Genomic DNA, 13,850 nt, shown 5'->3' on the forward strand with positions numbered 1-13,850 from the left:
ATATACCATAAGAAAGGTAGATAGTAAACAATTGGTACAATTTGAAAGTATAACTTACTGTTTCAAACTGAGTCATTGATCTTTAGTTTTGTGGAATGATTGAGTAGAGGAAGATACAACAAGTTACTTAGTTACAAGAGAAACATAGTGGGCCTTGAGTCACAGTAAATTACCGCTTGCTAAGGAGGATAGGTTGAGTTTTGCTAATTTTACTAAGCTGTTAACTAAAGAATCACTGTTTAGCTTTTGTAACAATTTATTACCTCAGCCCCATAAAGTTGCATGAAAATAATACTCTTGATATATTCTGCACATTTGCTGCACTGTAAATGTACTGGAAATATATACTTTTGATATGTTATATATATACAGTGGACCCCTGGTTTAGGATATTATTTCATTCCAGAAGTATGTTCAGGTGCCAGTACTGACCGAATTTGTTCCCATAAGGAATATTGTGAATTAGATTAGTCCATTTCAGACCCCCAAACATACACATACAAACGCACTTACATAAATACACTTACATAATTGGTCGCATTGGGAGCTGATCGTAAAAAGGGGGTCCACTGTATACAGATGCTTCTCGACTTATGATGGAATTATGTTCCAACGAACCCATCGTAAGTTGAAAATATCGTAAGTCAAAAATGTATTTGATATGCTAAATAAATAAATAAATACTGTCACTGAATAAGTAAATAAACAAATAATTACTGTAACTAAATATCAATATTGAAAAGTAATAAAATGTATACAAGTTATGGACTTCCTGGCTTCATGCTGAGTAACTTTCTCAAGTTAGGTTATGGACTTCCTGGCTTCATGCTGAGTAACTTTCTCAAGTTAGGTTATGGACTTCCTGGCTTCATGCTGAGTAACTTTCTCAAGTTAGGTTATGGACTTCCTGGCTTCATGCTGAGTAACTTTCTCAAGTTAGGTTATGGACTTCCTGGCTTCATGCTGAGTAACTTTCTCAAGTTAGGTTATGGACTTCCTGGCTTCATGCTGAGTAACTTTCTCAAGTTAGGTTATGGACTTCCTGGCTTCATGCTGAGTAACTTTCTCAAGTTAGGTTATGGACTTCCTGGCTTCATGCTGAGTAACTTTCTCAAGTTAGGTTATGGACTTCCTGGCTTCATGCTGAGTAACTTTCTCAAGTTAGGTTATGGACTTCCTGGCTTCATGCTGAGTAACTTTCTCAAGTTAGGTTATGGACTTCCTGGCTTCATGCTGAGTAACTTTCTCAAGTTAGGTTATGGACTTCCTGGCTTCATGCTGAGTAACTTTCTCAAGTTAGGTTATGGACTTCCTGGCTTCATGCTGAGTAACTTTCTCAAGTTAGGTTATGGACTTCCTGGCTTCATGCTGAGTAACTTTCTCAAGTTAGGTTATGGACTTCCTGGCTTCATGCTGAGTAACTTTCTCAAGTTAGGTTATGGACTTCCTGGCTTCATGCTGAGTAACTTTCTCAAGTTAGGTTATGGACTTCCTGGCTTCATGCTGAGTAACTTTCTCAAGTTAGGTTATGGACTTCCTGGCTTCATGCTGAGTAACTTTCTCAAGTTAGGTTATGGACTTCCTGGCTTCATGCTGAGTAACTTTCTCAAGTTAGGTTATGGACTTCCTGGCTTCATGCTGAGTAACTTTCTCAAGTTAGGTTATGGACTTCCTGGCTTCATGCTGAGTAACTTTCTCAAGTTAGGTTATGGACTTCCTGGCTTCATGCTGAGTAACTTTCTCAAGTTAGGTTATGGACTTCCTGGCTTCATGCTGAGTAACTTTCTCAAGTTAGGTTATGGACTTCCTGGCTTCATGCTGAGTAACTTTCTCAAGTTAGGTTATGGACTTCCTGGCTTCATGCTGAGTAACTTTCTCAAGTTAGGTTATGGACTTCCTGGCTTCATGCTGAGTAACTTTCTCAAGTTAGGTTATGGACTTCCTGGCTTCATGCTGAGTAACTTTCTCAAGTTAGGTTATGGACTTCCTGGCTTCATGCTGAGTAACTTTCTCAAGTTAGGTTATGGACTTCCTGGCTTCATGCTGAGTAACTTTCTCAAGTTAGGTTATGGACTTCCTGGCTTCATGCTGAGTAACTTTCTCAAGTTAGGTTATGGACTTCCTGGCTTCATGCTGAGTAACTTTCTCAAGTTAGGTTATGGACTTCCTGGCTTCATGCTGAGTAACTTTCTCAAGTTAGGTTATGGACTTCCTGGCTTCATGCTGAGTAACTTTCTCAAGTTAGGTTATGGACTTCCTGGCTTCATGCTGAGTAACTTTCTCAAGTTAGGTTATGGACTTCCTGGCTTCATGCTGAGTAACTTTCTCAAGTTAGGTTATGGACTTCCTGGCTTCATGCTGAGTAACTTTCTCAAGTTAGGTTATGGACTTCCTGGCTTCATGCTGAGTAACTTTCTCAAGTTAGGTTATGGACTTCCTGGCTTCATGCTGAGTAACTTTCTCAAGTTAGGTTATGGACTTCCTGGCTTCATGCTGAGTAACTTTCTCAAGTTAGGTTATGGACTTCCTGGCTTCATGCTGAGTAACTTTCTCAAGTTAGGTTATGGACTTCCTGGCTTCATGCTGAGTAACTTTCTCAAGTTAGGTTATGGACTTCCTGGCTTCATGCTGAGTAACTTTCTCAAGTTAGGTTATGGACTTCCTGGCTTCATGCTGAGTAACTTTCTCAAGTTAGGTTATGGACTTCCTGGCTTCATGCTGAGTAACTTTCTCAAGTTAGGTTATGGACTTCCTGGCTTCATGCTGAGTAACTTTCTCAAGTTAGGTTATGGACTTCCTGGCTTCATGCTGAGTAACTTTCTCAAGTTAGGTTATGGACTTCCTGGCTTCATGCTGAGTAACTTTCTCAAGTTAGGTTATGGACTTCCTGGCTTCATGCTGAGTAACTTTCTCAAGTTAGGTTATGGACTTCCTGGCTTCATGCTGAGTAACTTTCTCAAGTTAGGTTATGGACTTCCTGGCTTCATGCTGAGTAACTTTCTCAAGTTAGGTTATGGACTTCCTGGCTTCATGCTGAGTAACTTTCTCAAGTTAGGTTATGGACTTCCTGGCTTCATGCTGAGTAACTTTCTCAAGTTAGGTTATGGACTTCCTGGCTTCATGCTGAGTAACTTTCTCAAGTTAGGTTATGGACTTCCTGGCTTCATGCTGAGTAACTTTCTCAAGTTAGGTTATGGACTTCCTGGCTTCATGCTGAGTAACTTTCTCAAGTTAGGTTATGGACTTCCTGGCTTCATGCTGAGTAACTTTCTCAAGTTAGGTTATGGACTTCCTGGCTTCATGCTGAGTAACTTTCTCAAGTTAGGTTATGGACTTCCTGGCTTCATGCTGAGTAACTTTCTCAAGTTAGGTTATGGACTTCCTGGCTTCATGCTGAGTAACTTTCTCAAGTTAGGTTATGGACTTCCTGGCTTCATGCTGAGTAACTTTCTCAAGTTAGGTTATGGACTTCCTGGCTTCATGCTGAGTAACTTTCTCAAGTTAGGTTATGGACTTCCTGGCTTCATGCTGAGTAACTTTCTCAAGTTAGGTTATGGACTTCCTGGCTTCATGCTGAGTAACTTTCTCAAGTTAGGTTATGGACTTCCTGGCTTCATGCTGAGTAACTTTCTCAAGTTAGGTTATGGACTTCCTGGCTTCATGCTGAGTAACTTTCTCAAGTTAGGTTATGGACTTCCTGGCTTCATGCTGAGTAACTTTCTCAAGTTAGGTTATGGACTTCCTGGCTTCATGCTGAGTAACTTTCTCAAGTTAGGTTATGGACTTCCTGGCTTCATGCTGAGTAACTTTCTCAAGTTAGGTTATGGACTTCCTGGCTTCATGCTGAGTAACTTTCTCAAGTTAGGTTATGGACTTCCTGGCTTCATGCTGAGTAACTTTCTCAAGTTAGGTTATGGACTTCCTGGCTTCATGCTGAGTAACTTTCTCAAGTTAGGTTATGGACTTCCTGGCTTCATGCTGAGTAACTTTCTCAAGTTAGGTTATGGACTTCCTGGCTTCATGCTGAGTAACTTTCTCAAGTTAGGTTATGGACTTCCTGGCTTCATGCTGAGTAACTTTCTCAAGTTAGGTTATGGACTTCCTGGCTTCATGCTGAGTAACTTTCTCAAGTTAGGTTATGGACTTCCTGGCTTCATGCTGAGTAACTTTCTCAAGTTAGGTTATGGACTTCCTGGCTTCATGCTGAGTAACTTTCTCAAGTTAGGTTATGGACTTCCTGGCTTCATGCTGAGTAACTTTCTCAAGTTAGGTTATGGACTTCCTGGCTTCATGCTGAGTAACTTTCTCAAGTTAGGTTATGGACTTCCTGGCTTCATGCTGAGTAACTTTCTCAAGTTAGGTTATGGACTTCCTGGCTTCATGCTGAGTAACTTTCTCAAGTTAGGTTATGGACTTCCTGGCTTCATGCTGAGTAACTTTCTCAAGTTAGGTTATGGACTTCCTGGCTTCATGCTGAGTAACTTTCTCAAGTTAGGTTATGGACTTCCTGGCTTCATGCTGAGTAACTTTCTCAAGTTAGGTTATGGACTTCCTGGCTTCATGCTGAGTAACTTTCTCAAGTTAGGTTATGGACTTCCTGGCTTCATGCTGAGTAACTTTCTCAAGTTAGGTTATGGACTTCCTGGCTTCATGCTGAGTAACTTTCTCAAGTTAGGTTATGGACTTCCTGGCTTCATGCTGAGTAACTTTCTCAAGTTAGGTTATGGACTTCCTGGCTTCATGCTGAGTAACTTTCTCAAGTTAGGTTATGGACTTCCTGGCTTCATGCTGAGTAACTTTCTCAAGTTAGGTTATGGACTTCCTGGCTTCATGCTGAGTAACTTTCTCAAGTTAGGTTATGGACTTCCTGGCTTCATGCTGAGTAACTTTCTCAAGTTAGGTTATGGACTTCCTGGCTTCATGCTGAGTAACTTTCTCAAGTTAGGTTATGGACTTCCTGGCTTCATGCTGAGTAACTTTCTCAAGTTAGGTTATGGACTTCCTGGCTTCATGCTGAGTAACTTTCTCAAGTTAGGTTATGGACTTCCTGGCTTCATGCTGAGTAACTTTCTCAAGTTAGGTTATGGACTTCCTGGCTTCATGCTGAGTAACTTTCTCAAGTTAGGTTATGGACTTCCTGGCTTCATGCTGAGTAACTTTCTCAAGTTAGGTTATGGACTTCCTGGCTTCATGCTGAGTAACTTTCTCAAGTTAGGTTATGGACTTCCTGGCTTCATGCTGAGTAACTTTCTCAAGTTAGGTTATGGACTTCCTGGCTTCATGCTGAGTAACTTTCTCAAGTTAGGTTATGGACTTCCTGGCTTCATGCTGAGTAACTTTCTCAAGTTAGGTTATGGACTTCCTGGCTTCATGCTGAGTAACTTTCTCAAGTTAGGTTATGGACTTCCTGGCTTCATGCTGAGTAACTTTCTCAAGTTAGGTTATGGACTTCCTGGCTTCATGCTGAGTAACTTTCTCAAGTTAGGTTATGGACTTCCTGGCTTCATGCTGAGTAACTTTCTCAAGTTAGGTTATGGACTTCCTGGCTTCATGCTGAGTAACTTTCTCAAGTTAGGTTATGGACTTCCTGGCTTCATGCTGAGTAACTTTCTCAAGTTAGGTTATGGACTTCCTGGCTTCATGCTGAGTAACTTTCTCAAGTTAGGTTATGGACTTCCTGGCTTCATGCTGAGTAACTTTCTCAAGTTAGGTTATGGACTTCCTGGCTTCATGCTGAGTAACTTTCTCAAGTTAGGTTATGGACTTCCTGGCTTCATGCTGAGTAACTTTCTCAAGTTAGGTTATGGACTTCCTGGCTTCATGCTGAGTAACTTTCTCAAGTTAGGTTATGGACTTCCTGGCTTCATGCTGAGTAACTTTCTCAAGTTAGGTTATGGACTTCCTGGCTTCATGCTGAGTAACTTTCTCAAGTTAGGTTATGGACTTCCTGGCTTCATGCTGAGTAACTTTCTCAAGTTAGGTTATGGACTTCCTGGCTTCATGCTGAGTAACTTTCTCAAGTTAGGTTATGGACTTCCTGGCTTCATGCTGAGTAACTTTCTCAAGTTAGGTTATGGACTTCCTGGCTTCATGCTGAGTAACTTTCTCAAGTTAGGTTATGGACTTCCTGGCTTCATGCTGAGTAACTTTCTCAAGTTAGGTTATGGACTTCCTGGCTTCATGCTGAGTAACTTTCTCAAGTTAGGTTATGGACTTCCTGGCTTCATGCTGAGTAACTTTCTCAAGTTAGGTTATGGACTTCCTGGCTTCATGCTGAGTAACTTTCTCAAGTTAGGTTATGGACTTCCTGGCTTCATGCTGAGTAACTTTCTCAAGTTAGGTTATGGACTTCCTGGCTTCATGCTGAGTAACTTTCTCAAGTTAGGTTATGGACTTCCTGGCTTCATGCTGAGTAACTTTCTCAAGTTAGGTTATGGACTTCCTGGCTTCATGCTGAGTAACTTTCTCAAGTTAGGTTATGGACTTCCTGGCTTCATGCTGAGTAACTTTCTCAAGTTTCATCTCCACAGGAATTGCTTCTGCACCATTGTAAAGTTCAAATGTTGTAAGTTGAACCACTGTAAAATCAAAATATTGTAAGTCAAACCATTGTAAAGTTCAAATGTTGTAAGTTGAACCACTGCAAAATCAAACTGTTGTCAATTCATCGTAAGTCAAGGAACGCCTGTACAGTACAGTGGACCCCCGCTTAACGATCAGCTCCAAATGCGACCAATTATGTAAGTGTATTTATGTAAGTGCGTTTGTATGTGTATGTTTGGGGGTCTGAAATGGACTAATCTACTTCAAAATATTCCTTATGGGAAAAAATTCGGTCAGTACTGGCACCTGAACATACTACTGGAATGAAAAAAGTTCATTAACCGGGGGTCCACTGTATATGCTAAGTTCCTCCGATGCTGTAAATATTAAGTTGCTCATAAAGAGGCTGCATTTATTGCTTGCTTTTTTTTTTTAACTCGATTGTTCGTGACCCCCAAAAAAGACACATTCACCATCACTCAGTCCCTGACTGTCTTTCCAGAAGTGCATGGGCAACCACACTCAAATTGCTTTTGTTATCATAATATACTAATCAAACACCTGTTAGAACTGTATGCATTGAATTTTTATGACCTTTTAGAAATTAATTTTTTAGACATTTTAATTAAGTGCAAATTATAATTTAGACATCTTGACATAGGACAAATACTGATCCCAAGATCTTATAAATATTCATACACAAAGCAATGCAGATATTAATACATAGTGGAAATATTGATACCCAACACAACAAATATTGATACCCAACACAACAAATATTGATACCCAACACAACAAATATTGATACCCAACACAACAAATATTGATACCCAACACAAGAAATATTGATACCCAACACAAGAAATATTGATACCCAACACAACAAATATTGATACCCAACACAACAAATATTGATACCCAACACAATAAATATTGATACCCAACACAAGAAATATTGATACCCAACACAAGAAATATTGATACCCAACACAAGAAATATTGATACCCAACACAACAAATATTGATACCCAACACAAGAAATATTGATACCCAACACAACAAATATTGATACCCAACACAACAAATATTGATACCCAACACAAGAAATATTGATACCCAACACAAGAAATATTGATACCCAACACAAGAAATATTGATACCCAACACAAGAAATATTGATACCCAACACAAGAAATATTGATACCCAACACAACAAATATTGATACCCAACACAACAAATATTGATACCCAACACAACAAATATTGATACCCAACACAACAAATATTGATACCCAACACAACAAATATTGATACCCAACACAACAAATATTGATACACAACACAAATTAGGGTAGAAACAACACATGCATACATCAAGCTTTTATTGTTATTGTGATGAATCACCCTTTTTAGAGTGAAATGTTGCCACAAAAACTTGATTTGCATCCATGTCTTTTCTACACTAATATTGGCAGTTCACTTTTTTTAGCACACTGGCTAAAATTGAAGAAACACATTAGTTTAATTGTTGTGTTGTCAGAAGTGTACTGACATTATAGTTCAGTTGACCGGAGCTGTAACATCCTCACTCATCCTTCAGAGGCAGGCACTGTATTTCCCTCCTCCAGCATTGTAACATCCTCACTCATCCTTCAGAGGCAGGCACTGTATTTCCCTCCTCCAGCATTGTAACATCCTCACTCATCCTTCAGAGGCAGGCACTGTATTTCCCTCCTCCAGCATTGTAACATCCTCACTCATCCTTCAGAGTGCAGGCACTGTATTTCCCTCCTCCAGCATTGTAACATCCTCACTCATCCTTCAGAGTGCAGGCACTGTATTTCCCTCCTCCAGCATTGTAACATCCTCACTCATCCTTCAGAGGCAGGCACTGTATTTCCCACCTCCAGCATTGTAACATCCTCACTCATCCTTCAGAGTGCAGGCACTGTATTTCCCTCCTCCAGCATTGTAACATACTCACTCATCCTTCAGAGGCAGGCACTGTATTTCCCACCTCCAGCATTGTAACATCCTCACTCATCCTTCAGAGGCAGGCACTGTATTTCCCACCTCCAGCATTGTAACATCCTCACTCATCCTTCAGAGTGCAGGCACTGTATTTCCCTCCTCCAGCATTGTAACATCCTCACTCATCCTTCAGAGTGCAGGCATTGTATTTCCCTCCTCCAGCATTGTAACATCCTCACTCATCCTTCAGAGTGCAGGCACTGTATTTCCCTCCTCCAGCATTGTAACATCCTCACTCATCCTTCAGAGGCAGGCACTGTGTTTCCCACCTCCAGCATTGTAACATCCTCACTCATCCTTCAGAGGCAGGCACTGTATTTCCCTCCTCCAGCATTGTAACATCCTCACTCATCCTTCAGAGGCAGGCACTGTATTTCCCTCCTCCAGCATTGTAACATCCTCACTCATCCTTCAGAGGCAGGCACTGTGTTTCCCACCTCCAGGACTCGAATTCAACTACCTGGAGCGACCCTCCCCTTCATTGGATCAAATCTAATTACTTCACAAGCCCTACTGGTTTAGCACTGCTTTACAAATATAACTGACATAAGTGGCTGTTCGTGACTGATGATAGTACTGTACAGTAGGTACTTGAGTGTACATCCTGCACACCCCTCTTACCATACTTGTACATCTTACATACCTTCCTTCACAAATCATTTTATGATTAAAACTGTTCATAACTGTACATTTTATGATTAAAGCTGTACATAACTGTATTACTGATAGGCTGCTACTGAAAAAAAAACCATACCACGGGCGGGATTTGAACCCGCGGTCAGAGAGTCTCAAAACTCCAGACCGTCGTGTTAGCCACTGGACCAGCTGGACACATTAAGATTCGTCCAACTAGGTATATTTCTACACCATAGGAAGGTTAGCATAGGCCACCACTGTGACCACAAATGCAAGTTTTTACAGACGAATCTCCAGCTAGCGTTGCCATGATGAACTCTAGCTCAAGTCCCCTCACTGCCGTCAACATGACTCACGAAATCGTAATGACACGATTGCAAACAAACTATACCACGATTGGTATGGTTTGTTTGCAATCGTGTCATTACGATTTCGTGAGCCTGCTACTGAATTTTTGATGATTAAAATATTTCATCATTTATTGACCCCCTGCTGGTGAAGAGCTCTTGCTTGAAGAAACCAAAACTACCCCTTTTTCCCTTGAATCAAACCTGATTACCTCTGATACTTCAGGTACTGTATTGTTCCTGCTGGCCATACACTGCCTAACATAATCTATTATATACTAGATATGTAAGGTCTTCATTGTTGTATAATATAAATATCAGTGTTATGATAATACAAGACAGTTATAACTCAGGAAGACAGTTTTTCATGTAGAGGTGAATTTTCCTCAAGTCTTTCTCTATGTTTTTAAGAGGTTGCGTATAAATAGTTTACAAAAGTAACAGGTTGATAAATGAGATGCTTACGCAACATTTGGGAATCTTAATTCTGGAAATGTTTTACCAAAGCAGTGGCTTCTTCAGTCCAATGCAGAGAAAAGTGGAAGATGAGGAGGAGGAGGAGGAGGATTCTGAGGTAATTAGTCCCTCAGCCTAGAGTCAATATGGTCAGTCCATCAGTCTTGATAAAAGTACCTTTTGTCAAGATTGATGGATTGAATACATCGACTCTAGGCTAAGGGACTGTTTACCTCAAACTCCTCAGTGTTCCCACCTTTCTCTGCATTGGACTGAAGAAGCCACTGCATGGTGAAAAGTTTCTAGAATAAAGATTCCCAAATGTTACACAGGCATCTCATTTATCAACATTAGTATCAACCTGAGAAATCAGAGACAAGGTTGCAATTAGTGACTGTATAATCAAGGCTCCATCTCTCTGCACTCAATGATCAAGTCTGGTTTAATACTACAAAAGTCGACTTCCACGGTATAAATAGGGAACGGAAAAGTCCCATAGTATAAATAGGGACCAGAGGACTCCCATGGTATAAATAGGGACTGGAAAAGTCCCATGGTATAAATAGGGACCAGAGGACTCTCATGGTATAAATAGGGACTGGAAAAGTCCCATGGTATAAATAGGAACCAGAGGACTCCCATGGTATAAATAGGAACCAGAGGACTCCCATGGTATAAATAGGGACCAGAGGACTCCCATGGTATAAATAGGAACCGGAGGAATGGTTTGTTAAACAAAAAATGCTTTAAGTGAATCACATTTTCTCATAGAAATCCATGCTATGACTTGAGATGTGAGCTAGGACAATATTATTCCATATCTAATTACTATTATTTCCAGAGAAACTGTGAAATACCAACAGTAAAATGCTGATTGCAGAGTTTTCTTTATTTTTATGTTTCACCGCAAATTGGCTTTGTAAAGTATGTACTGTATACATAAAACACGAGAGTAAATCACAATCTATGAAGAACATCAAATTCATCAAATTCACATTTTTTTTTATGCAGTGCACAGATAATTTAGCTTACATGTAATAAAATATTGTTAGGCACAAAAGGAAGCAACTAGTATGTGGTGGATTTCTGGTGAGTCAGATGCGAGTATGTGAGGTCTGAGGAGTCCAGTGATTAATGGTTGAGATCTACCTACTACCTATAGGTAGTAGGTTGGTATAGGTAGTAGGTTGGTAGACAGCAACCACCCAGGGAAGTACTACCGTCCTGCCAGATGACTGTGAAACAAAAACCTGTAACTGTTTTGCATGATGGTAGGATTGCTGGTTTTCTTTTTCTGTCTCATAAACACGCTAAGATAACAGGGATATCTTGCTACTCCTACTTACACTTTGGTCACACTTCACAGACACGCACATGCATATATATATATACATACATCTAGGTTTTCCTCCTTTTTCTAAATAGCTCTTGTTCTTTTTTATTTCTTCTATTGTCCAAGGGGAAGTGGAAAAGAATCTTTCCTCCGTAAGCCATGCGTGTCGTATGAGGCGACTAAAATGCCGGGAGCAATGGGCTAGTAACCCCTTCTCCTGTATACAATTACTAAAAAAGAGAAGAAGAAAAACTTTATAAAACTGGGTTGCTTAAATGTGCGTGGATGTAGTGCGGATGACAAGAAACAGATGATTGCTGATGTTATGAATGAAAAGAAGTTGGATGTCCTGGCCCTAAGCGAAACAAAGCTGAAGGGGGTAGGAGAGTTTCAGTGGGGGGAAATAAATGGGATTAAATCTGGAGTATCTGAGAGAGTTAGAGCAAAGGAAGGGGTAGCAGTAATGTTAAATGATCAGTTATGGAAGGAGAAAAGAGAATATGAATGTGTAAATTCAAGAATTATGTGGATTAAAGTAAAGGTTGGATGCGAGAAGTGGGTCATAATAAGCGTGTATGCACCTGGAGAAGAGAGGAATGCAGAGGAGAGAGAGAGATTTTGGGAGATGTTAAGTGAATGTATAGGAGCCTTTGAACCAAGTGAGAGAGTAATTGTGGTAGGGGACTTGAATGCTAAAGTAGGAGAAACTTTTAGAGAGGGTGTGGTAGGTAAGTTTGGGGTGCCAGGTGTAAATGATAATGGGAGCCCTTTGATTGAACTTTGTATAGAAAGGGGTTTAGTTATAGGTAATACATATTTTAAGAAAAAGAGGATAAATAAGTATACACGATATGATGTAGGGCGAAATGACAGTAGTTTGTTGGATTATGTATTGGTAGATAAAAGACTGTTGAGTAGACTTCAGGATGTACATGTTTATAGAGGGGCCACAGATATATCAGATCACTTTCTAGTTGTAGCTACACTGAGAGTAAAAGGTAGATGGGATACAAGGAGAATAGAAGCATCAGGGAAGAGAGAGGTGAAGGTTTATAAACTAAAAGAGGAGGCAGTTAGGGTAAGATATAAACAGCTATTGGAGGATAGATGGGCTAATGAGAGCATAGGCAATGGGGTCGAAGAGGTATGGGGTAGGTTTAAAAATGTAGTGTTAGAGTGTTCAGCAGAAGTTTGTGGTTACAGGAAAGTGGGTGCAGGAGGGAAGAGGAGCGATTGGTGGAATGATGATGTAAAGAGAGTAGTAAGGGAGAAAAAGTTAGCATATGAGAAGTTTTTACAAAGTAGAAGTGATGCAAGGAGGGAAGAGTATATGGAGAAAAAGAGAGAAGTTAAGAGAGTGGTGAAGCAATGTAAAAAGAGAGCAAATGAGAGAGTGGGTGAGATGTTATCAACAAATTTTGTTGAAAATAAGAAAAAGTTTTGGAGTGAGATTAACAAGTTAAGAAAGCCTAGAGAACAAATGGATTTGTCAGTTAAAAATAGGAGAGGAGAGTTATTAAATGGAGAGTTAGAGGTATTGGGAAGATGGAGGGAATATTTTGAGGAATTGTTAAATGTTGATGAAGATAGGGAAGCTGTGATTTCGTGTATAGGGCAAGGAGGAATAACATCTTGTAGGAGTGAGGAAGAGCCAGTTGTGAGTGTGGGGGAAGTTCGTGAGGCAGTAGGTAAAATGAAAGGGGGCAAGGCAGCCGGGATTGATGGGATAAAGATAGAAATGTTAAAAGCAGGTGGGGATATAGTTTTGGAGTGGTTGGTGCAATTATTTAATAAATGTATGGAAGAGGGTAAGGTACCTAGGGATTGGCAGAGAGCATGCATAGTTCCTTTGTATAAAGGCAAAGGGGATAAAAGAGAGTGCAAAAATTATAGGGGGATAAGTCTGTTGAGTGTACCTGGTAAAGTGTATGGTAGAGTTATAATTGAAAGAATTAAGAGTAAGACGGAGAATAGGATAGCAGATGAACAAGGAGGCTTTAGGAAAGGTAGGGGGTGTGTGGACCAGGTGTTTACAGTGAAATATATAAGTGAACAGTATTTAGATAAGGCTAAAGAGGTCTTTGTGGCATTTATGGATTTGGAAAAGGCGTATGACAGGGTGGATAGGGGGGCAATGTGGCAGATGTTGCAAGTGTATGGTGTAGGAGGTAGGTTACTGAAAGCAGTGAAGAGTTTTTACGAGGATAGTGAGGCTCAAGTTAGAGTATGTAGGAAAGAGGGAAATTTTTTCCCAGTAAAAGTAGGCCTTAGACAAGGATGTGTGATGTCACCGTGGTTGTTTAATATATTTATAGATGGGGTTGTAAGAGAAGTAAATGCGAGGGTCTTGGCAAGAGGCGTGGAGTTAAAAGATAAAGAATCACACACAAAGTGGGAGTTGTCACAGCTGCTCTTTGCTGATGACACTGTGCTCTTGGGAGATTCTGAAGAGAAGTTGCAGAGATTGGTGGATGAATTTGGTAGGGTGTGCAAAAGAAGAAAAT

General features: G+C 40.2%; 1 protein-coding gene across 6 annotated transcripts in view; it reads left to right on the forward strand.

The window, feature by feature from the left end:
• The window catches only part of LOC128697261 (serine-rich adhesin for platelets-like), a 594,180-nt gene that overhangs the window by 537,272 nt on the left and 43,058 nt on the right, over positions 1–13,850 (forward strand). The gene's annotated exons all lie outside the window — the stretch shown is intronic.

The sequence above is a fragment of the Cherax quadricarinatus genome, chromosome 89, assembly GCF_038502225.1.
Source record: "Cherax quadricarinatus isolate ZL_2023a chromosome 89, ASM3850222v1, whole genome shotgun sequence".
NCBI lineage: Eukaryota > Metazoa > Arthropoda > Malacostraca > Decapoda > Parastacidae > Cherax > Cherax quadricarinatus.